Below are 26,832 nucleotides of genomic sequence, written 5' to 3' on the forward strand. Positions count from 1 at the left end.
GCACCGTTAAGGTGACTCAGGAGAGTCAGCAGGTTTTGAAAGGCATGCTCCAGACATTGATTGACCACCCGGCGCGCCTGGCGGTTCGTCCTCCACTCTGATGATGGAGTGATTTCATGATTTTAGTTTCTATTTTTCTTTTTCGTAGTACTTTTTAGACTTATTTTGGGGCCGCGTTTGGCATTTACTTTCTAGTTATTTATTTTGAACTTATAACTGCACTCTTTTGCTGCTTTGCATGGATTTTACCTTTTAGATAAATAAATTGCAGTTAAATCTATTCCTTTTTGTTTAGATTCATATGATGTTTGCTGTGTATAGATATCTTTTGACAGGTTTTTGAAATCAAGTTTGGGGACATACTCCTGGAATTCACGAAGTAGCTTATTTTTGCACCACCGCTAAATTTCCTCCTCCACTTGGTATTATTGCTCCTTGTACCATTTTTTCAATTCCTTTTTCATTTTTTGTCTTCTCACATTGAGGACACTGTGACTGTCAAGTTTAGGGGTGCATTAGCGCATTTTTGGGATTATATTTTTGCTTGCATGTTTAATTTGATTCATGTAAGTTAATAAAAATCATTTTTGGGAAGCAATGATCTTGTAATCTTGGAATTTGTTGGAGATTGAAGCATGTGTTTAATACTTTAGGTATAAAGGCAAATGATAATCTTGAAAATAAAGAAAAATTTGAAATGATCATGTTGATTCGTATTGGTTTGTATAAATGCTTCAATTAGATTTTCATCGGATTTCATACTCTTCTAAGCTTCACATTGCAAAGATGCACACCGGAAACCCAATTGTGAGGCATGCAACCTGATTGACCTTGACCCTGACTCAGTTGATTTGAATTAATGACCCTAATGAATGGATATCTTTAGCATGCTTTAAATATATATATATATATATATATATATATATATATATATATATATATATTGAATAAGGATAATGACTAACTTAAGTTCGTAACCTTGCTGACTCGAGTTTTAAGCCCTAGGAGTGTCTTTTCACTTAGCACCCTAAAGCCATCCGGTTTGGGAGTTGTTGGCCTAACGCTTGTTACATAGGTTGGTTAGAAAGCTTAAGGGACTTAGGCATTGCATGGTCATTCACAAAAATAAAAATAAATAAATATGGTTCATTAAAGTTCGTAGCCTTGCCAATTTAAGTTATTAAGCCCTAGGAGTGTCTTTACACTTAGCACCCTAAAGCCATCTGGTTTGGGAGTTGTTGGCCTAAAGCTTGTTACATGGGTTGGTTAGAAAGCTTAAGGGACTTCGGCATTGCACGACAATAATATGTATCATCTTAAAAATTAAAATAAATAAATAAAAAGGGTTGTTTTGTGAATAAAGTCATGCCTTAGAGACCTCATTTTAAAGGGAAATTCAATGATTTGAAACTTGTGTTTTGAAATTGAAAAAAGAAGGTAAAAGCCGTATATTGGGAATCCGGTTCACTTTCACTGAAGTTAGAGTTCATTTTAATTCAAGAAATGACAATTGAAGTGTTTATATAGACTATGATGATTAATGCTTAAAAGTTGAAATGTGTTTTGCCATTTTGTTTATTAAGGCTTCATATATGCAAGGTAGTCTGCTTAATGAGTCTGTCTCTAATTTTTTGTTATTCCAAGTCACATTTGAGCTTTGTAGGTATTTTCGCGCTTCTTGATTGATGCATGTTGTCAGCATTTCATATGTTGTCATTTTTGTTAGGTTCTATAATTTGGTTTTGCTTTGGGACTAGCAAAATGTAAGTTTGGGGGTATGATAAGCACTGAATATTGCACATTCAAGCGCCTTTATTTTCATTAGTTAAGTCCATTAGTTGATAAAAATGGGCGCCCGCCAAATACCCCAGTGACCATCAGCGGATTGCAAGCACCTGCGGGCGCCCGCCGATCTGCAAATAGCAGATCACCTGCTCCTATTTTTGTGCTAAAGCTTGTCCCCTTGACCCTTTTGTGTGGTCCTGCTTTCTCTTAGGGTAGTTGGAGCTCAAAAATGGAGGGAAAATGGAGGATTTTGTGGCTAAATAAGGGCCTTGAGGGGTTGGTTGGATGATATCTCACATTTGGCTAAGTTTTAGAGAGAGAAATATTGAAGGTAAGGGATTTTGTAAGTCTTGAAACTTTAGGTGGGAAAATGGAGGGGGAAACCTCTTCTTCTCCTTCATTCCTTGCATCCATGGGTAACTAACTCCTTACCTAGGGAGATGATGAAGCCCTCTCTCGTAAGCATGTTCTAGTTTTGATTTTGTTTGGGGGAAACAATATATATTTATGACTTTTTCACAATCTAGAGTATTCATTTTGATGTAATGAATTCTAATCTATATAAATGATTATATTAAAGTTCTTGTCTTGTCTTAGATTCTAATTTCTCATGATCATATAGCTTGTTTTCCATAGTGACAATGGAATTGAGGTTTTGGAATGGTTTTAATGGCATGATGTTTAGGAAGTTTGATAATCTATAGCTTAGGGCCTTCTTTTGATAGATTATTCTTGATTTCTAATTTTATGTGCTTTTATTATGTGATTAAAGGCTTGATAATCTTTTGCTTAGTGAGCATGTCTAAGGTTGCATTTTAGTTTAGGTAGCCAAAACTTGCAATGCTTTGATAGGTTATTCTTGCCTATTGATTTCATAAAATTCTTGAAGGTAATGTAGCAATTTTGTGTTGTTGCATTCCATGGTCATATGTATATGTTGTTCTCCCAAGTTAATCATTCTCTAGCATGTTTATAGGATAGGTAGTGGATTCACTTCCCTAGTCCCCTTTAGATTATCTTTATCTCTTTAATTCCTTGTCAACTATTGTTTTATGCAAATTTAAATTCCTAATTTTAGTGACGAACTAACAAAACTCTATACCCCCTTTCATTATTCTAAAAGAGGTTTTGGACACCTTGGTTGCCATAAACTAGCAATCCCAGTGGTTTGACTTACCCGACTAATAGCCCTATTTTACAATGATTTATGCTATTGCAAAGGGTTGATTTATTATAGATTGAATCTCAAACCGATCAATCCATAAAGACCGCTGGTGCATTAGTCAATCCAAACGGCATCACCCGAAACTCATAAGATCCATATCTAGTGAGAAATACTGTCCTCAGAACATCCTGCTCCCTAACCCAAAGTTGATGATATCCAAACCGTAGATTAATCTTAGAGAAATAGGTAGCTCCCTTCAACAGATCAAAAAGATCATCAATCCTGGGTAAAGGGTACTTGTTACGAATAGTAACCTTGTTTAACTCCCTGTAATCTATACACAGATGAAGTTAACCATCCTTTTTCTTCACAAACAAAACTGGTGCTCCCCAGGGTGAAGTACTCCTACGAATAAAACCATGGCTGAGTAACTGCTGAATCTAATCCCTCAACTTATGCATCTCCAGTGGTGCCATTCTGTACAGTGCCCTAGAAATAAGCATAGTGCCTAGAGCTAAGTCAATCACAAAGTCGATCTCGAGACTAGGTGGCAACCATGGAATCTCCTGAAATACATCCGGGAAATCCTGTACAATTGGTATGTTATCCAAAGATATAGTAACCTCCTCCTCCGTTTCCTCCTCCACATGGAGTAAATAAGTGCTGCTGCCCCCATTAGAACATGGCAAAGCGACAACATACATATCCTGACTAGGTATGGTGAATACAATAGACCTATCAAAACAATTAACTTGGGCATGGTAGTGAGACAACCAATCCATCCCAAGTATCACGTCATAAGTGTGCATGTCCAGGACAAAAAGATTGGCTAGAAATCCGACTCTACCAATATCTAATGTCACAGGCCCATCACTCTCATGAGAAATGGCAGTATTGCCTAACGGGGTAAAAATATCCTGAGGTCTATTGCATATGTGTGTCACCAACCACTCCATAAAAATCCCCTGTTTCCAAATACTCCGTTGAGCCTGGAGTGCTCTGATACCAACTGTGATACCCCTCGGATCAGAGACACGGGTTGATCAGGCCCAGGCCCAAACCCGAGGGAAATATCAAACAATTAATATTTAATGAACACAGAATACAAGTTGAAATAATAAGAAATAAATAAAGAATGGTCGAAAAGAATTCTAATTGAAAATCCTTAAAATGTAATTATTCAAATCCATTAATCCAAAACCTCCAATTACTTAACAACTCGGGAATCCATCTAGTGGACCCCTAATAAAAATCCCAACTGTAAAATAAAATAACTGAAATGAAAATCCGAAGCTAATAAGGAAGCAGTCCTACGTAGTTGGTGGAATGGAAGTCCGTATCTGCTCTGCACGATCAAGCTCTAACCTTGGAACTGACGAGCATCTGAAAAATAAAAGAGTGGGTCAGGCCCACATGCAAGTCCTATTCTACTATGATCCATACATAAACCCGATACGCAGATACATCCTAGATAGACTCAACAATATCTAAAGTAGTCCATATATGTATAAGTACACACTATAGGACGCTCACTAGTCCAATAGGTCTGTCTCAGCCTGAGTAAAGATACCATACAAATCGCACATATGTGGTCATGTATACCTAAACCTACCAGGGAACAACACCTTTGTCTAGCTATCCATCCTAGGCGATATATGCACCCTAACCATGGTCCTGAGACTTAAGCTCATACCATGGCACCATAACATAGATATATAAAGTCCCTTCTAGGTGTGTCATTCAAAAGGTTTATTGACCTAACACCTAAGTATAAGTAGAACTTAACTTTTGTAGTTAATCCATCTTATTTCCATTTAGGTCAGACTTAGTCTTAGAACTAATCCGTCCCTAGAATAGGTAGGTCTTAATGTTCTGAACTAAGCCATTCCTATTATGCCACCGTCCCATACCGGTGCATAAACATCCATGTAAGTAGGACTTAACTTTTTATAGTTAATCCAACTCACTCTAAATTAGGTAGGATTTAGTATTTTAGATAATCCATCCCTAGTCTGCCACCGTCCCATACCGGTGCATACAATCCTCTAAACAACTGTAACGACCCGAGTTATATTCAACCCAGTGCATTAGCGGTGATCCGAATGTAAATCCAACAATGAATCGAAATACGGATGCAAATGGTAAAACAATGGGTTCTAGGAATACTACATGTCTATAAGACACCAAGGTGACCCTCAATGAGGTCACGGAACCCATAGGAAACAAGTGCGGAAGCGCCGTTTAAAAAATGGACAAGAACAAACCTAAGGATAAAATGGTCATTTCATAGAGAAATGGATGCTAGCAAGCATACCATTGGAAAGACAAAAAAAAATTAATGAATTTAGACTCAACAATCACCTAATTCAGAGTCCGGGTGGCAAAGATATCAAGTCCTGAAGTTGAAGGAAGGGAAACCCTATCCTGGTTCGAACCAAATTCTGACACTACTTCACTAAAACATGAATAACTTGAGTTACAAATGGAATCTGAAGCTGTAATTGATACCATTGGAAAGATCATTTCAACGCGGTCAGTTTAGACTCAAGAACGGACTAATTCGGAGTTAAAACAAGTGAGATATGGCCCATTGAAGAAGAGGGTCTAATGTAGGAACAGTGTCCGCGGGGGCCCACCAAACATGGCAGTAAGCCGTGGGCGCCCGCCAAATGGCTGTGGGGGCCCACCAAATGGGACAGTGGCATGGCCTGGAACCTCAAAAATTGTAGGAACAATGCTTTTAGCAGCAAATGAACTTGGAGTGCGGTTTATAAGGTCAAGATGACATTTTATGGGAAAATGTTATGAATAAACTCCCCCTAAAATCATATTTTCTACATGACCATGTCAAGACCGGAATTAATTTGTCAAGGTAAAATCCCTAAAATGCCCTCACATCAGATTTACAATTAAAATGTCAAAAAGTGTCCAAAGGAAGTTCATTTCATGAAATGGTGTGAATTTTGCCCAAGTGAGCATGCACGCAAATGTATTATGATGAAATAGACGTGCTACAATGGCCTACGGCCCCCTTTAATGGATCAAATCCCTTAAGTTCCACATACAAACTATAAAGATAAAGTAGTATACATGGCATATATGTGTCCTTGGCCATTGGCCTCATTATATACATATTCTAAGAGTGTCAAAAGGTGCACTTAAGTGCACGTTACGTAACTTAGACAATAAGTACAAGTTTTATCAAAGTAAGCAAAGTAGGACAAGATATGCTAACATATGCATATTCTATGTCATCAAAAATACTTCAAGAACTCTAATAAGTCTAAGAATGCTGTGCGTCCCACACTAAGGCTTCTTTACCTACAAAACACCCATTAACTTAGGGGTGAGTAAATAAGTTTACTCGTAGGGAATGCATGGGTTTATCTTTGTACCAAGTTACAATCCAATACCATTTAATTCATGCTATCAAGTGACACTAGAACTTTCAACATAACACAATGAGATGTAATTTCACAAAGTTAACAACTTGGAATTTAAATGCGAAATCAAACCAAAGTGGATACTTGGACGTCACGCCGGATCAAACCGACAATGTGGTTACTTTAGGTTTACTAGCCCATGGGTAACCTCCCTATGTGCGCACTAGACTTGTAGAGGGACTTTCCCCCGTACTAGAACCATGCCCTAGCCATAGTCATAACAACGACATCCCCAAGTTTCCAAAATTAACATTTTGTGCACATTACATATATGTATCAACATAACATATATATATATACAATGTAAAGCCATCAACATGCACAAATCAATTTTTGGAAACACAATACATGCCCTAAGTTCTCAACTAAAATGGCATGAAGAATATTGAAAAATCATTATGCAATTTGCCACTAATTACAACAATATCATTCAACAACAAGAACATAGCCTCCTAAGTATGATATAAATTTAAAATCATAATTTAAACAATTAAATAAAACAACTAAATTCCCTAGATTCCACTTCTCATCCAAACATGCTCAATTTAATATATGTTGTAGTACATGTCATGGTTATTATATAAATCACTTCAAAACTTGATTTAAGTCATAGGAGCATATAAATAAAAATTAATTAAATTAATTTATTAATCCCTCTAGATTTTAAAACAACTCTAAATGACCTCAAATTAACATAAGTTATGAATCAAGCCATGGTCATGTTATTTATCAAGTCTAAAGTGAATTACATTCAAGTTACAATTAATCATTTATTTCTCATTTTAATACAAGACAAACATATAACTTAGATATCACTATAGGAACAAATAAAATCACTTGGAAGATAAATGAAAACACCCCCTACCTCACAAGATGATTGTTCCTCTTGAATCCAAGGCAACCAAGCTTAAAAATGAAAAACCAAACAAGGGTTTTGTAGAGGGGAGTGGGAGGAACCTAAAGTATTCCAAGTTCAAAGTTCTAAGGTGACTGAAAGGGCACTAAAAATGAAGTCAAAGCTACTAGTCAAGCTTTTCTCCAATGGTGGCTTCCTTAGGGTTCTTGAGAGGAAAGTGGTGAATGAATTAAAATGTGTGAACCCTAAGCTAATTTGGTGAGCTTCTCCACTCACTAGGTGCTTTTGCACTACCTCTCACACACACACTAATGCAAGACTAAAGGTGAGTCCTACACTTGTCATGAATCCAAGTAAGCTTCCAAGATTAAATATTAATCCTACACTTGTCAACCATCCATGCCAACAAGTGCACCAATCCTAGGACAACAAGTGGGTGAATCTCCACCCTCCATGTGTCATGAGATTAAGCCTCCAAGTGGTTTCACCACAAAATCAACAAGTGGCACCATAAGAATGTGACACTTGTCGCATTTTTTGAAAATTACAAAAAGGTCCTTTTTGAAAATATCTTCCAAATTAATTTACAAAATGGTCCCTAAGATGAAAAATAATTAATTTACTTAATTACCCAAAAACCCCTCAAGTTATAGATAATTACAAAAAGTCTTGTTTTCATGACTTTCACAAAGAAAGTAAACATTTAATATGCATTTCTTCAAAAGTAAAAATGTAGATGTCATGGAATTTAAATATCATGGACGTATGCAAAACCGGAATCAAATCCGAGCACAAAAAAAATGAGGTTATGCAAGTAAAAGTGAAAAACGAGACGAGGACGAAATAAGGAAAAGACAAAAAAAGATAATTTCTGAAAAAAGAAAGGACGTAAAATGATCGGGTCATTACAATAACATACTTGTTAAGACAGTAATTGTTATTTATCAACCATTAGCCAGGATATGTATAAATACAGTTCAATTCATATATTAAGGAACTAAGCATTCATGACAGAACCTAAAAATCACCTTCCGAATATTTAAATTGCTAACATGAGTTACAGCATTTAAATCCTCCACATAATCCCTAAACTGACACAATTAACAGAATATATATACCAATTTTTTTCAAACCAAGCATAGATGATTTCAAGAGGTTACTATGCTTATAACTCTGTTTAAACATAATTAAACAGTATAAGATTATATACAACAGTAGTTTCAAAACCTAGCACGTAAGTTAACTAACCACAACAGTGTACCATCTATAGGTTTTTCCCTAAATCAATCTCGCTCCATTCCTTAATCCAATTATGAATTAATGTTTTCCCATACTGTTATAGGTCTATTACAGTCCCATACACCATTTAAAACAGTTTAAACCAACTGAGAAAAACCTATTCAGCCCAAACAGCCCCTAAGTACCAAAACTGGACCATTTAAAGTAAGAACAGGTTCTCTTAAACTTTGGAGCCTGCTCTAAATCACCTAGAGCCAGCTCTAGGACCTTAAGAGCCGGCTCCAAGGCATCAAAAGCCGGCTCCATTTCTTTGGGAGCCGGCTCTAAGGGTTTTGGGAGCCGGCTCTAAGGGTTTTGGGAGCCTGCTCTCCCTCCCTTAGCAGCCGTTGTCCGTTTTCCCTTTGTCTTCTTTGACTCCGGTGATTTCCAGGCCTTTGGAATGTGTTTAAATCCTTGTTCTAGTGTTCATTTAATATCCTAGATTAATCACAAGGCAACCATATGCATAACTATTCTCAAACAAGCAAACTTAAACACATATAATGAATGAACTAATTAACAGAAACTTAAGGAATTTGCAAAACAGTTTTAGTAAATGAGATTAAATATATATCAAGCATGCAAAACAGATTATTGAAGCATTCACTAAATCCCTGGAGTCCACCTAAGTATGCACAGAACACAAGTTCATGGGAAAGAATAGAACAGAGACTTGCCTTGAGTTTCAGTCTTGAAACTCTAATCCACCGTCTCTGAATTTTCCGACGAAATCCCTGACTGATGTTCCACCTCTGTTGCTCTTGGTTTTACCTATGAACAACCTCTCCTTTCTCCTCCTTGGTCCAACCTTAGTTTAGATCAAAACCTAGCCTTCATCTCCCATCCCTCTCTGTATTGCTCTGCATCTCACCGTCTCTCTGTTTTACAGAATTATGCTTACCTTTCTAAAACCTTAAACCACTGTAATGTGTATATTTATAAGCTCAGAACAATTACCCTAATCCGTGTATAACTATAGAACCTAGCTACAATTCTAGTCGGCCTATCCGTGAAACCTAAAACCCTAAATAATTATACAGTTATAATGGAACAATTAAGACACCTATAATTAAACAGTTACACGATAGTAAAACAATTAATTTAAATAATTTAAATAGCACAAATATTATAATTAATTCAAATAATACAAATAATAATTCAAATCATTAAATACAAATAATTCAATAATTCAGCAAATAACCATTTAACAATTAAAAATTCAAATAACCAAACAAATAAACAAGCAAATAAATAAAAATGCAATTTAAATAATTAGATAAATATCATGACTATCCTTTTAAGAATTAGGGGTATTACATGTGGCCACGAGACCATACAAGTTATTTTGGGTAATTACGACCCCCAAGGTACTACCTAGTGCGCACTATGACATAGGAGAATTCTTGCCCTCCGTACTAGAGCCAAACCCTAGCCATCAAACATTTCATATCCTTACAAGCTTCCAAAAATCAACAAGTCCATGACATTTATATAATCTCAATGCATGATACTACCTACCAAGCACAAATAGGGTAAAACCACACAAACCATGCCCTAAGGTTGCATGTCTAAAGTGGGAAGCTAATGTTACTACACATTATGTCATATGAATTTAATATTAATGTAGGCCACAATTACTAATCATGCAATATAGTAATTTACCTACAAGTAATTATAAGTGCTATATACAAAATTTTCATACTAGACTCTCAATGAAATCTCTATTTACTTAACAACATAAGTGCAATTTCAAGATATTCATAATAAACCCTCAATGAAATCACAAGTATTAGGCAAATCATTAAACAATAACCTACCAATAAAATTTAATAGTCATATAAATGCTTTAATCCACAAATCCTAAGTCAAACATATAAAAGCTCTATTTATATGTAATTACAAGAATTTTAAAAAAAGGCATGTAATCAATATATATCAGGCTCCAATATTTATATAAAACCCAAAAAAGATAAACATACAACCACCCCTACCTCATAAGAGGATTGTTCCTCTTGAATCCAAGGGAAACAAAGGAATTTCAAGTTTTCCTTCTAGGGTTATGAAGAGGAAGATGAGGCAAAGCTTTTGTATTCCAAGCTTAATGGTCTAAGGTGAGTGGAAGGGTATCAAAAATAAAGTCAAAGCTCTAAGTCAAGCTTTGCTCCAATGGTGGCTAAGTTAGAGTTCTTGAGAGGAAAGAGATAAAATGAACTAAAAGTGAAAACCCTAAGTTAAAATGGTGGGATTCTCCACTCACTAGGTACTCTTGCACTACCTCTCACACACACACTAATGCAAGACCAATTGTGAAGCCTACAATTGTCATGAATCTAAGTAAGCTTCTAAGATTAAATATCAAGCCTACACTTGTCAACCATCTATGCCAATAAGTGCTCTTATCCTAGGCCAACAAATGGGTGAAACTCCACCCTCCATGTGTCATCAAACAAGGCTTCCAAGTGGTTTCACCACAAGATCAACAAGTGGCACCTTAGGAATGTGACACTTGTCATATTTTTTGAAAATTGCAAAAATGTCCTTTTTGAAAATATCTTCCAAATTAAATTGCAAAATGGTCCCTAGGATGAAAAATAATTACTTTATTTAATTACACAAAAACCGCTCAAGTTTAAAGTAATTACCAAAAGTTATGCATTCTTGTCCTTTACAAGAAAAGTAAACATTTAACATGTTTTTCTACAAAAATGAAAATGTAGATATCATGGAATTTAAATATCATGGATGTATGCAAAGCCAAAATGAAATCCGAGGGCAAAAAGTGAGGTTATGCAAAGAAAAATGAAAAACGACTAAAGGACGAAATAGGGAAAAGACGGAAAAAGAAATTTACCGAAAAAAGAAAAGAAATAAAATAATCAGGTCATTACAACATATGTATTTTGTTATATACTCACATGAATATGTATATTTTGTGAAGCTATTTTGTTAAACCTCCATAAAATTCTTGTTATGGTTTTTCTTACTGGGACTTTCTATCTCACCACCCTTCAGTTTTAGGTACTGAAGATGAACAGGTATTGCTAGATATGGGCTTAGGATGAAGAGCCAGTGTTGCAGGATTTATTTTATTTATTTGGAGAATTTTTGTGTATTTTTGAGGAAATTGACTTTGTATAAAAGAGAGCATTTTTTTTTTTTTTTTTTTTTTTTTTTTGTGATCCTGGGTGTATTTTGATGTATTTGAATTTGTATCATTCGAGAATTTTATTAGAAAATTCGGGGTCGTGACAAAATGGTATCAGAGCTTGTACCCAGCCGGAAGTGTGAGTGTAGTGATGATGTAGACGGGTGTGAGTGGGCGAGTGTGTAGTACTGGTTAGCTACCACTCGTAGTCGGGTGTGTGTGGGTGGATGGCATTCACTAGCAGCTACTAGGATGGTTGGTTAGTGTGGTTGGGCAGGTAACCCTGGTTTGTTATTGTTTGTTTTTTTTAGTGGGCGGGTGACGCATCGACTAGCTACCACAATGGTTACGGAGTGTGTGGGCGGGTGACTAGCACTGGCAGCTACCACAACGTCCTCCATATCACTGTATCTCACATTACCTGGGGTAGGGATTTATGGATTGGTTTTGTGGTTATTAGTGTTTTCGGGTATGCGAAGACTGTTAGATTAAAATTTCGAGGACGAAATTCTTTTTAACTGGTGGAGAATGTGATAACTCGAATTTTTTTAAATTTTAATTTAATGATTTTTAAGTGGTTATAGTTGATTATTGATTTATTTTATTAAAAATTTATCCACATTAGTGATGATTTAATAGGCTTGAAATTGGTTACATTTATATATTATATATATATAATATATATCTTGTCTAAATGCTAATGGAGCTGCTTCTGAAATGGAATAGAGAAAGGAAAAGTGGAAAAAGAAATAATGAATTGGTCATTGGCACGGGTCCCACAGGTGTAATGGGTTGGTTTGTTTTTTTTTGTTACATTTGTATATAATTGTGTGTGTGTGTGTGTATTATTTATTGGAAGGTGTTAAGGTAGGAGATAAGAAAGAGAAGGTGTGGAGGAAATGTGAACAGGTGGCCGAAGTGGGAAGAGAGAAAAAATTGTGGTGTGTACTTACGGGCCCACTGAAGATTTTTTGGGCTAAATTTTTTTCTTTCTTTGGTTTCCTTCACATGGGTTTTTGCTTGATTGAGAGGAATAAATATGTGATAAGGAAGTAGATAAGTAATGATAAGGGAGAAAGAAGTGGGTGGCGGGGTCCACCAAAAATGATGTTTTCTTGATTCTTTTTGTGAGGGCCTGCATTTTTATTATTTTTTCGAACATTTTAGCATTCATGCATTTTATTTTTATTGTCAAAAATATGATTATTTTGCAAATGCGAATTAAACATCATTATATGTTATTGTCAATTAGTATTTCATAAAGGGCATTATGGACTTTTTGTTTTACAAATGGAATACATGGTATTTGATAATTTGATCAAAGGCAAAGTAGACTTTTACTATGCAAAATAGCATAATTGGCATTTGGTTAGTTGTGAAAGGGTATTCTTGACTTTTATCATGTAAATGGCATGAATGGTATTTAGTAGGAAATAAAAGGACTTTTGAGTCATTTCTTATGATTTTGGTTTTAATCCATGGAGGGGATGACATGTGTAGGTGTATGTGGTTGCACCATATCCATTCATTTTATAACATATAGTATGCCTAGTGTTTTGTTCTTAGAAACCATTTTGGTAAAACCCAATTTTCGTGCTTTCTATTTCCTTTCCATAGTGATACCTTTTAAACTAAATTTTGGAAGCTTTGTGTTGGGATTTTGATGGGGCTTTGTGAAGGAAAAATGTTCCTTAGATAGTGAGGGTTCTTTTGATATCAAACATGAGTCCATTTCTTTTGTTGCTGGGTTTGGAAAGTGGTGTTAAAAGAAGAGGGTTTTGGTTGCAAACAAAGAAGGAAGTGTTCTTCATTTTCTACCTTGGAAGGCTTTGATCCATCATTTGAGTTACTTTAAGTTGTGATTGTTGCTGAGTTTCAAGCTTCTTTGAGGTAGGATTACTTAACTCTCACACCCTTTACCTTTAAGGAATCAATTCTATGTGTTTTGTGCTTAAAACATAGGCAGCTACTTGTTTTTCGCAATTCTGGAATCACAGCAACCTGAACTTCAAAGGATCATAACGTCCTTGTTTTAAGTCCAAATTGAGCGATTTTTGAGTCTAAATTGACTAGCTCGAAACAAGTTTTCCAATGATACCAAATTCAGCCTTAGATTCCAACTGTACAAAAAGTTATGATCTTGTAAACATAGGCTACCAGTTTTGCGCTGTAATCTGCAGAATTTCCTACACAGCAACCTGAACTTCAACTGACCACAACCCCCTCATTTTAAATCCAAATTGAATGATTTTTGAGTCTAAATTGACTAGCCCGAAACAAGCTTTCCAAAAATACCAATTTCAGCCTTAGATTCTAACTGTGAAAAAAGTTATGATCTTGTAAACATAGGATGCCAGTTTTGCGCTGTAATCTGCAGAATTTCCTGCACAGCGACCTGAACTTCAACTGACCACAACTTCCTCATTTTAAATCCAAATTGAGCGATTTTTGAGTCTAAATTGACTAACTTGAAACAAGCTTTCCAATGATACCAATTTCAGCCCTAGATTATAACTGTAGAAAAAGTTATGACCTCGTAAACATAGGCTGCTACTTGAAAATTAGAATGTTGGTTGTTATGATATGGGAAGTTTTGTACTTGATTTCCTAAATGTTATTAAGCACTGTCTACATTGTTATACGGTAAATGTGAGTTAGAAAGCATGCTTCTTATGTTATACAACCATGGGTTACTTAGCCTGTTAATTTACCATGCTTGTGTGTGGATTAAAATGCAATACCATGATATTGTATATGAGTTGAGATTTCTATATTTACTTCATTATTTGTACACATGTTATACAAATGTACATGCATCTCACATGAGCATGGGGGTGATGTTGGAATGAGAAGGAAAGTGCAAATGTTTTATTAAATGGTTTTGAAAACCGAATAACAGGGAGGTGCCTTGTATCCGTGAGTTTAGAAAAGAAAAAGGGAATTAAATCAAAGATTTTAAAACCGGACAAGGAGTTACCTTGTTTGTGCAGTTAATGGAAATCTAGAGAAGACGTAGGAGTTGCCTATGTGTAATTGTGTCACTAGGCCCCAAATGATTGCAAGGAGTTACCTTGGATCAGGGATAGATTATCAATTCTCTTCTCGTGGTACAGGGAGTAGCTCTGGCCAGATTACATTAACTTTTTGTGATGAAAATGGGACTTTGGGAAGTGAGAGGTGTCAGTGGCATTAGCATTGGCATTGGCATTGGCATTACATGGCACTTCATTTTATTATCTCATATGATATGTTGCTTTCCCCTGAGCTTGTATGATCCCTTTATCTTATATCCGTCCTTGGTTTGGATTCACGGAGGTATTAAGGAGTGTGCTTTAAGTAATTCCTGCTGAGCTGTGGTTGCTCATTCCTATTTTATACATATCTTTTCAGGTCATGGCACGGATGGTATGGAGGGTGTTCCTCCTCAGCTGTAGACAGAGTCGGGGCTAGTGTTGTAGTGTTTTGTTCCACATAATAGACTATGTTTTGTCTTATATTTCTTTAGAATTTTCCTGGCATGTAATAAATGTTCTTTCAGACTTTAAAACTTTAAAGTTTTAATATTGGCATCTTATCTATTTATTTTCAGTCTTGATTTTATAAAGGGAAATAGATAGGTGGATGCGTGGTTGAGACAGGTTACAAGGATATTTATTAATTTTGAGACTGTGATTATTTGTGTGTTGTGTTCACAATCCGGACCACGGTCTAGGGGCGTAACACTTTTCTTTGTAGTCGGTGGATTGCCTTATATATATGAGTGTTTTGTGCACTGATAAAATACAAAGACAGAGAAGGGAAGTAAGAGAAAAAATTAGAGTGTGAGTTTGAGAACACAGACAAGGGGCCGAGAGTTGCAGAGGCAGCCGGAAGCTTTGGTGACATGGTGATTCTGTAACGACCCGGTCATTTGCCTCCCTTTCCTTTTTCCTAAAATTTTACGAATGAATTTTTTTCATTTAATTTTCTTTTCTGAGCTCAGTTTCGTGTCGCTTAGTTTCATCTCGAGTGCTCGGAATTGGTTTCTGAGACTCTTTCATGTGAATTGACAACTTCCTTTGAGGACCGAGTCATTTTCGCATTTTCACTTTTCAGACACTATGCACTATTTCATCCTTTTTCCTATTCTGTCTTTTTCCCATTTGTCACATTGTTGGCACAACCTCACTTCTCATGCTCGGAGTTGGTTTTTGACTTCACGTGCCTTCATCTTGAGTGGTTTCCTCGAAATACGTATTTTTACTTTTGCAAAAAGGTACTCTGGTTGCTCCTGGTGCCCAAAGGAGCGTGGATGCATAATTCTTCAGAATCTTTTTCATTTCTTGGGGTATTTTTCGTAAATATCTTTTGAAGATATTTTAATTCATGGTATCTAAGAAAATATCTTTTGGAAGATATTTTCATTCTAGGGCAGTTTCGCAGTTAACCCTTTTTGTAGGGGTCATTGTGCAATCAACAAACGTTATTGCAAAATACCTCGTCTGGAGCCTGGATCCTCGTACGGGATTCATTTTCACATTTCCTCAGGTTGTGGACTCTTAGAATTCCGTTCTGGTCGTTTTTCTCCAGTTTCAGAGTTTTTGGACCCGGTTGCCCCTGAACTTGTTCGAGGCATAACTTTTTGTTTGGGACTTAATTTTCAACACCGTTTCTTTTGTTGTTCATATTTTCTTATTTTGAATCTTTTTTGTTCATGGAGTTTTGCCGTTTGAGCGCGTTTGCTCAAAATCCACTTTTCCGGACCCGGCCCTTTCGGGGTACTTTTTGAGATTTCTATAAATAGGTTGCCCTAATTTTTAAAATCATATTTTTAGACCTTCTTCTTCCTCTTGGTCGATAGCCATGGGAGCCCAAGGGGCTGCCTTCACTCTTTCTTCTCCTCCACCTGATTTCCTTGGTAGAAATCCTCCGGCCTTAGCATTTGTTGTTCCCCTCGTCGTGCTTTACCTTTCCCCCTTATTAGAATTCATTTCTGACCATTTCTTGAGTTTGGGCTTGAGGTTAAGTTGTGATTTTCATGAGGCTTCTTGGGTATTCATGTAGATCATGTTGTCCCCGATAAAACCCTTCGATTTCGGCGGATTCGGAACACTTTTCTTCCGGTGGGGATTTGAGATTTCCATCTCAAATTGAGGTAGGGGGTGTTATAATTTACTTTCTTGCTATATTACATGCTTGTGATGCTTATACAACTTGATTACATGCTTGAATCACAAAATCTAGAGATTTTATTATTTATTTTTCTTGTGAAGGATTTAATTTTCCCGGTTGTCCATAGCTTTGTTTAATCATGTGGCATGATAGAATATTACCCCTTGATATGTAGATTGACATATATTAATTCTAGATTATTTGGACAAGTAATGAAAATTTTATTTAATATTTATCTTGAATAAAATATTAAATCATGTAGCCTTATCTAACTTTAAATCAACGTGTGATAGCATATTATATTAGGCTTTAGCATGCTCTTCAACATAGATTAATTTGAGAGTAATCGGAGAAGTTTTTGTAATAACCCGGTCATTTTCATTTCTTTCCCTTTCTTTAAATTTTGCGGATAAATTTTTTTCATTGTCTTTTCCTTTTCGGGTTCGATTTCCCGCCTCTTAGTGTCGTCTCGAGTGCTCGGAAATGGTTTCTGAGGCTCTTTCTTTTGGATTGACAACTTCCTTTGAGGACCGAGTCATTTCCACATTTTTTTATTTTTTTGACACTATTCATTTTTTCGTCTTTTCCTTATTTCGTCATCTTCTCGTTTTTCACTTTTACTTGCATAACCTCATTTTTTGTGTTTGCATTTGATTCCAGTTTTGCATACATCCATGATAATTAAATTCCATGACATCTATATTTTTATTTTTGTAGAAATGCATATTAAATGCTTACTTTCTTTGTAAAGCCATGAAAACAAGACTTTTTGTAATTATCCATAACTTGAGGGGTTTTTGGTTAATTAAGTAAAGTAATTATTTTTCGTCTTAGGGACCATTTTGCAATTTAATTTGAAAGATATTTTCAAAAAGGACTTGTTTGCAATTTCCGGAAAGTGTGACAAGTGTCACACTCTCATTGGTCCACTTGTTGACATTTGTGTGGAAACACTTTGATGCCTTGGATGATGACATGTGGAGGGTGGAGATTCACCCACTTGTTGGCCTAGGATTGGTACACTTGTTGGCATGGATTGTTGACAAATGTAGGTTCAATATTAAGTCTTGGAAGTTTACATAGGATGGTGACAAGTGTAGGCTTGAGATTAAGCCTAGGAATGAACCATAGATTCATGACAAGTGTAGGTTCACCATTTAGTCTTGCATTGTGTGTGTGTGAGAGGTAGTGTAAGAGCACATAGTGAGTGGAGGATTTCTAGCCCTTCCACTCACCATTTTACACTTTATCATTTTCATTTTCATTTGTCTTCAAGAACCATAACCTAGCCACCATTGGAGAAAAGCTTGGTTAATAGATTTCTTCTTTATTTTGGCCTCTTTCCACTCACCTTAGACATAAAACCTTGGAAGACAAAAGCTTCCTCTCACTCCTCTCTTTATTAACCCTAAACTTGTTTTCTATTTTGAGCTTGGTTGCTTGGATTATAGAGATTCAATTCTCTATTGAGGTAGGGGGTCCAAGTGATTTTATTTGTTCCTATAGTGATATCTAAGTTATATATTTGTCTTGTATTAAAATGAGAAATAAATGACTAATTGTAACTTGTATGTAATTCACTTTAGACTTGATAAATAACATGACCATGGCTTGATTCATAACTTATGTTAATTTGAGGTCATTTAGAGTTGTTTTAAAATCTAGAGGGATTAATGAATTAATTTAATTAATTTTTATTTATATGCTCCTATGACTTACATCAAGTTTTGAAGTGATTTATATAATAACCATAACATGTACTACAACATATATTAAATTTGGGGCATTTGGATAAGAATTGCAAAATTTATTTAATATTTATCTTTTGTGAAAGTTTAATTCACATGGTGATAGCAAACATGAAATCATGATGTAATGTGATATTTGGATAGGCCTTGGCATGTTCTCTAACATAGATTAAATTGAGGGCATTTGGAATTGTTTAAAAATCTAGAGGGAATTAATTAATTAGTTTGATTAATTTTGTTTTAAGTATTTTAATCCCTTAAATTGTCATTTGATGTTATATATGTGATGACCATGACATGTCCTTCAATATATATCTTAAATTGAGGTTATTTGGGGTTAACTTGGAATTTAGAGAATTTAACTATTTATGTTTAATTAAATTCTATTTTATTACTCCATGGATTTAATTGCATTTTGGAAGTTGTTTTTATATTTAAATCATGGATTTGGATTTGGTGTATGTTCACTTGATTATTTTTGAGCATTGGATAACATAGTTGTTACTTTTATATTCATGAGAATATGTTTTTCCTTATTGAATATATTGTTGCCATGTGTAAGGAATTGCACACTTTGTATTTGACATCTTTCATGCCATAGTAGTTGTAGACTTTGAGCATGTATTGTATAAGTTTCCAAAATTGGATTGTACTTGGTAAAGAGTTGATATGTTAATATATATACGTTGTTACACAATTTGTTAATTTTGGAAACTTGGGGATGTCGTTGTTTGGCTACGGCTAGGACTTGGTTCTAGTATGGGGGATTGTCCCTCTATATAGTCTAGTGCGCACATAGGGAGGTTACCCATGAGCTAGTAACCCTAAAGTAACCACATTGTCGGTTTGATCCGGCATGACGTCCAAGTATCCACTTTGGTTTGATTTCGCATTTAAATTTCAAGTTGTTAACTTTGTGAAATTACATCTCATTGTGTTATGTTGAAAGTTCTATTGTCACTTGATAGCATGAATTAAATGGTATTGGATTGTAACTTGGTACAAAGATAAACCCATGCATTCCCTACGAGTAAACTTGTTTACTCACCCCTAAGTTAATGGGTGTTTTGCAGGTAAAGAAGCCTTAGTGTGGGAGGCACAGCATTCTTAGACTTACTAGAGTTCTTGAAGTAATTTTGATGACATAGAATGTGCATATGTTAGTATATCTTGTCCTACTTTTGCTTACTTTGATAAAACTTGTACTTATTATCTAAGTTATGTAATGTGCACTTAAGTGCACCTTTTGACACTCTTAGAATTTGGTTGTAATGAGGCCAAGGGCCAAAGACACTTATGTGAAATGTATGCTAACTTTGAACTTCATTGTTGCCTATGGAAGATATGTGGATTAATGCATTGAAGGGTTCTATTTTGCATATGACATGCCATGAGGCCATAGGTCATTGCAAAACATCTATTTTATCACATTACATATGCTTGCATGCTCACTTTGGCAAACAACATCATCCTTGATGAAACAAAGACTCTAAGTAGCATTTTTAGGGAGTTTTACCCTATTCTGTTCTAGGGGCATTTTGGGTATTTCAAAATACATTTTTTTCATTTTTCCTAATGAGTCACGTAGAAAACTCAATTTTGAAGGGGGTTTCTTCTTTGTGTTTTTCCATAAAATGCCATCTTGACCCTCAAAAATCTATGTTTTTCTAAAAAATCATTACTGCCAGGTTTTTGCCGACTTTAGTGCAAATGTACTTGGTACTATTCATCAACTTTTTTTTGAAAAGTGTGACGACTGATCCGAAACTTCCGGGGGTCTTTTGGGTGTATTTTAAGATTGCATTTTCAATTTAGGCAGTAGCTTGGAACAATTTTTTTCTTTGGGCAGTAGCTTGGAACAATTTTTGACCTTCCGAACCTGATTTTCTTGAGAGTATTTTGGACATTTTACAATACAGTTTTTTTGTTTTCGTCCGCTATCGGGGTAGGAAAATTGATTTTAGGGGGGGTTTCTACTTTGAGTTTTTCCAGAAAAGGCCGTTTAGATGCTCGTTTTTACTCTCAGTTGCAGCAGTAGTGGGTTGACGGCACTGTAGCTGTCACGGCCTTCGTCGAGTTGCCGCGACGTCGATTTTGTTTTTGACCCTTCTCCCTCATCCGGACTCCAAATCAAGTGAATTTTTTTTTTAAATTGATTAATTTTTCATTTTCTATCCAACGGTATGCTCGGTTGCATCCAGGTATTTTTGGATAATTACCAGTTTACCCTTTTAGCTTTATTGCTCATTTTTCTTTGTTTTGTCGTTTCTCCTTCGTCCAGAATCCGAATAATGAAATTCTTGAGTCCATCATGATTAGTTTTTTATTGTCTTCCCAGTGGTGTGCTCGATAGCACTTGAATCCATTTTTTTGTAAAATGACCATTTTGCCCCTAGGTTCCTTTTGTCCGTTTTTGAAATGACACTTCCGCATTTGTTTTCCTTTGGGTTCCATGACCTCATTGAGGGTCACATCGGTGTCTTAGAGATGCATTGTATCATTAGAGACCGTTGTTTCACCTTTCGCTTCCGCATTTCGGATCCGTTATCGGGTCATCTTTTGGTCATCACTGACGCACCGGGTTTACAAAACTTGGTCCGTCACAGTTTTGAAATCTAGTAATATTTACTTAATTCGATTAATTAAATTGCTCCAAGTGTACTATTCATCCATTGTATTTTCGACTTGAAATTCTTGATATGTATGTCATATAGTTTCACATATATTAAATCTAGAATATTTGATTAGGTATTGAAACCATTCAATTATTATTTTTCTAGTACTAAGATTTAATACTCGTGGCCGTACCTTGCATGAAATGTACTTGTACCGTGTTCTTAAATCAAGTTGTGACATGTTGTATAACATATATTAAATTGAGGTCATTTGGATGACTTTCAAAATCTAGAGATTTTAATTAAATGAAATAATTAAAATCCATTTAATGGTTCTATGCACTTGATTAAGTTTCTAACCTTGTATTCATGATTTTCTTGATAAGTTCCTTCACGTGTGAGCATAATCGGATAAGTTTTGAAACTTACATTTATTAATTTATCTTGTATGGAACTTGACTCACATGGTTGTGTCGTGTATGAAATGAACTTGAAACTTGACATTGAACTTAGCCTTGACATGATTCTTGACATAACCTGTTCGTAGAACATTTGGACTTGCCATGTAACCTTGATAATTTAATCCCTTAAGTAGATTAAATTTCATTTTATGTCTCCCTCGAGTTAATCATGCCTTGATATCATGTATCTAGACTTCTTGTATCTTGGTTTCATTAATGTGCTTAATGAACATGCTCATTTGTTTCGGAATGGTTTATTCACACATGTGTTGTTTAGTATACAATTGAATCATGTATCTTATACTTATGGTATATTTGTTTCGATGGATTCCATGTGCTATTTATCTTGGTTGTGGTCTATATAAATGCACACATTGATTTCTTAACATTTCAAATGCCATCATAGTTAAGAACTTAGGGAATGACTTGTGTGTTCCAAAATCTTGGTTGTGCATGATATGTGGTTAATGCATTTCTTGTATTTTGATACAATCTTGACTTGCACAACTTGTTGATTTTGGGACTTGGGATATTAATCAAGAATTGACATGGCTAGGACTCGGTTCTAGTATAGGGGAATGTCCCTCTACACTATAGTGCGCACTAGGGGAAAGTTACCCATGGGTTAGTAGCCCTAAAGTGATCTCAAGAGTACGGTTTTAATCTGGGCGACATCCAAGTTTCCACATTGGTTGATTTCACTCTTTAAATTTCAAGTTGTTATTCCTTAAAGATTTAAACTTGTTGTGTATGTGAAATGCACCAATCTTGTCTCATTGCATTGATTTTATGCTTCATTCGTGATTTAACTCCTTAAATTTCAAGTGTTGTATTCCTTGAAGATTTAAGACTCTTTTGTGTTATGTGATAGATTCTACCCATGTTTAAATGCATAGAGATTATGCCTTGCTCCTGACTCCACGTATCTTCCTTTCCATATTCAATGGAATATCCCATCTTTGTTTAATTGCGTAGATATTATGCATTATCCTTGATGTCATGTGTAGCTCTTTTCGTGTTATGTGAATGATTTCAACTTTGTCTAATAACATAGATATTATGCCATGTTCTTGATTTCGTATATTAACCCTATCGTATTAATTGGAATGCTCCAATCATGTTAATTGTATTGATAATGCAATTCATGTTAATCTATATTCAAGTATCCTTCTTATCGTGTTCTTGGATTATTCCAACCTTGATTTGTTTCATATATGTATATATATCATGATTCTTGTTGTTTATACTCCATGATAGCTTAGGATGAGACCTGAGTCTAATCTTTGACATAAACGTTAGGTAGCATGATCCTTTTTGAAATATATCATGTTAGTCCTAAAAATCTCTAAAGAAATTGAGTCGATGCATGCTCATTCTCTACGAGTAAACTTGTTTACTCACCTCGAAGTTGCTGGGGGTTTTGATCAGGTATGAAGACATGGTTCGTGATGCTTGCTGTTCTTTGGGATGGTTTCTAGCTTTTCAGTTTCTATTTTATGCAAATGTTAGCATGGAATATCATTTTATAGCCTTTTGTATAAAACTTGTATTTTGTGCTTAAGCACACTTTTTGATATTCATTCTATGTATATAATTTGTGGCCAAGGGCCAAACTTTATTTGAAATTCATGAATATTGAATTTTGCCTTTAATGAGAAAAGTATGAAAATTAGGGTTTTGATATGTCATTTTCGCACCGGTGTGTGCATTGTGTATGCAATTCATCCTTTAACATTCATTTGCCATATGTGAGGTGTGGCCAAGAGCCAAACACCATTTAGTTTTCATTTTTGCGTTTTAGTTCACATATTGCATTTTTGGGCAAAAATAGTAGAAACCAAGCCTTTAAGGGTTCATTTTCATATCGAGTGGTGTAAAGTGTGTTCCGGTACCTCCACTAGGTCTCATTTATCTTGTATGAAGTGTGGCCATGGGCCAAACGGTCATTTGAAACCATTTCCTAATTTTAGTTTTCAAATTTCCCATTTCTAGTTCATTTTTGCCTTTTTGGCCGTTATGGGGTCAAATTTTGCATCGGTGGTATTTTTAAGCCATGGACTATTGTAGTACGTCCTAATAGGTAAGTTACATTTGCTTACATGGTCGTTTCCGGGCAAATCTTCTCCTTTGGTGAAATGAGCCTCCTATGGATTCATTTTGTACTTTTGTTGCATAATCTAATTTTAGGGCATTCTGGGGTTTTCCTTCAGGAAATAAATTCCAGTCTTTAGATGGTCGCTTAGAAAACGTTATTTTAGGGGGGGTTTCTTTTTCATGCTTTTCCATAAAATGTCGTCTTGGTGCCGGAAATCGATCGTAAAGTTCAGCTTTCTGTTTTTTTAGCAGCTTTTTGGACCTCCATGACCAGATTTCATGGAAGGGCATTTCGGGTATTCTACATTGTATTTTTTTTGAATTATCTCACGAGTCACATAGAAAACTCAATTTTGAGGGGGGTTTCTTCTTTGTGTTTTTTCCAGAAAAATTCATTTTCTAGCCCTTTTTTGTTCTCAGTTGCAGACAGTCACTGTAGCAACTTTTAACCCTCTTGTTCAATTCTGATCTAGGGGCATTTCGGGAATTTTCTTTGAAAAATAAATTCCGTTCTTGACATGATCATATAAAAAACGTGATTTTAGGGGGGGTTTCTTAACAACATTTTTCCAGAAAATGTCATCTCGAACCCAAAAACCCCGCGCCAAAATCTGATTTCTTGTGTACATTTGCACTATTTGAAAAAGTCTGTTGTAGGGGCATTTTGGAAATTTCACGTCAAAAATAAAATTTTCTTATGACATGGTCAGCTTGGAAAAATTATTTTAAGGGGGGTTTCTTCTTCGTGTTTTTCCAGAAAATATCGTTTAGTACCTCAAAACGGCACACGACTTTAGCATTTTCCCCAGGTTACTATTCACGGCCGCGGCGACGTCAAAACTTTGTTTTGACTTTTCTCGTCCGTCCGGACTCCGAATCAAGTGATTCTTGAGTCTAACTTGATTAATTTTTCGCTGTCTTCCCAGCGGTGTGCTCGGTAGTACCCGATTTTATATTTTTTCAGAAATGACCATTTTGCCCTTGAGGCTATTTTTGTCCAGTTTTCGTGTAATTCGTTTCCGTTACTTTCTTTTGAGTTCACGACAAGTCATGAATGTGTCTCGAGAATAATTTACACTCTAGGGACGTCATTTCTATGTAAAATGACTATTTTGCCCTCGGGGGCTTTTTTGTCATATTTTTGACCTTTTGCTTCCGCATCAGTTCTCATTGAGTTCCACGACCTCATGGAAGGTCACTTTGACTTCTTAGAGTCTTGTTTTTTGTTTTCGCTTTCGCGTATCGGATCCGTTATCGGGTCAATCTTCGGTTCATCACAGGACACGCTGGCCTAAAAACCAGGGTCATCACAGGTGGTATCAGAGCTCCTAGGTTCGAAAACCGTAGGACGACGGGTTTTGGGTGCATATCATGCTTTTGTTGGTGTACCTTGATTTATTTATATGCCTATGATAACATGTTTTGGTATTATAACATGTTTACGTGCTTCGTTTGATAACATGCTCGGTGTAATGACATATTTTCTGTACTTATATGCTTATGTGTTTAAAAGCATCTTTGTTTGACATGTTTGCTTATATGGCACCTTGAGTAGATAGTCCATTGCTATGATGCATGCTAGCTGTTTACTTTTATGTCTGGTTTTGACAGTGTCTCTTAGGATCTGTCGTATCCCTTGGATGCATTCTTGTTTCATGAGTTTCTTCCTTGGATAGGATAAATTCGTTCCGTATGGACCCATGTACGGAACCTTCTTGTCTGTTCTGATAGTCGATGTGAGTAAGGCTCATGTGAGTGTAGAATCGCAATTCTTGTCTGGTGGAGTGAGACGTGGGCCAGAGAGGCATCGTTTCATTTCGTTTTCCTTCATGGCTTCTAGATCTAAGGCCTTAAGCGTAATGGTGCCAGTGTCATTGTTATCAGAGTTTTGGGATTAGCTACCCCAACTCTCGCAGGTGCCTGGTTCCCGCAGTGCTTTTGGTAATGAGCATTTCTGACATTAATGTCATTTGTATCAAAAAGTTCCCTTCTGGGGCACGTTATGAACTAGTGCCTTATACTGTCATGCTACCTTACTGACGAGTAAGTGTGGGCGGGTTCTGGTTGCTGTTCGTACTACCTTGCCACTTTCTTCTTTCACCGCGTTTTGACGTTTCGTTGTCTTGGGATTCTCTCGGTGGTTAACGTTGAGTTAACGTGCCGATTTGTATGAGATGTTGTCTCAGTTCGTGTTTCGTGTTCCTTTAATTGATCTGGAAACTTCAGGATTTGTCCTTCAGTGCGTTGTGAGCTGTCCTTTGATTTAACCTTTTGTTCGGTCATTATTCTGTTCTCTCTGGTATGTTCCTAATTTCGGGGACGAAATTCCTTTAAGGAGGATAGGTTATAACGACCCGGTCATTTGCCTCCCTTTCCTTTTTCCTGAAATTTTACGAATGAATTTTTTTTGTTTAATTTTCTTTTCTGAGCTCTGTTTCGGGTCGCTTAGTGTCATCTCGAGTGCTCGAAATTGGTTTCTGAGACTCTTTCATGTGAATTGACAACTTCCTTTGAGGACCGAGTCATTTTTGTATTTTCACTTTTCGGATACTATGCATTATTTCGTCCTTTTCCCTATTCTGTCTTTTCCGCATTTGTCACATTGTTGGCACAACCTCACTTCTCATGCTCGGAGTTGGTTTTTGACTTCACGTGCCTTCATCTTGAGTGGTTTCCTCAAAATACATATCTTTACTTTTGCAAGAAGGTACTCTGGTTACTCCCGGTGCCCATAGGGGCATGGATGCACAATTCTTCATAATCTTTTTCATTTCTTGGGGTGTTTTTCGTAAATATCTTTTGAAGATATTTTATTTTAGGGGTATCTAAGAAAATATCTTTTGGAAGATATTTTCATTCTGGGGCAGTTTCACAGTTAACCTTTTTTGTAGGGGTCATTGTGCAATTAACGAAAGTTATTGCAAAATACCTCGTCTAGAGCCTTGATCCTCGTACGGGATTCATTTTCACATTTCGTTGGGTTATGGACTCTTAGAATTCCATTCTGGTCGTTTTTCTCCAGTTTCAGAGTTTCTGGACTCGGTTGCCGCCAAACTTGTTCGGGGCAAAACTTTCTGGTCGGGACTCAGTT

General features: G+C 36.0%; 1 long non-coding RNA gene across 1 annotated transcript; it reads left to right on the forward strand.

The window, feature by feature from the left end:
- The first annotated feature begins 13,209 nt into the window (after positions 1-13,209).
- Positions 13,210-19,897, forward strand: LOC132311102 (uncharacterized). Its single transcript, XR_009482835.1, has 3 exons — positions 13,210-13,562; positions 15,063-16,806; positions 19,645-19,897. It is a non-coding gene; the product is annotated as an uncharacterized LOC132311102 (long non-coding RNA).
- Positions 19,898-26,832: the final 6,935 nt, after the last annotated feature.

This window comes from Cornus florida, unplaced genomic scaffold (genome assembly GCF_030987335.1).
Source record: "Cornus florida cultivar Cherokee Brave unplaced genomic scaffold, ASM3098733v1 CherokeeBrave_3.0.0_Hap2_Chr06, whole genome shotgun sequence".
Lineage (NCBI taxonomy): Eukaryota > Viridiplantae > Streptophyta > Magnoliopsida > Cornales > Cornaceae > Cornus > Cornus florida.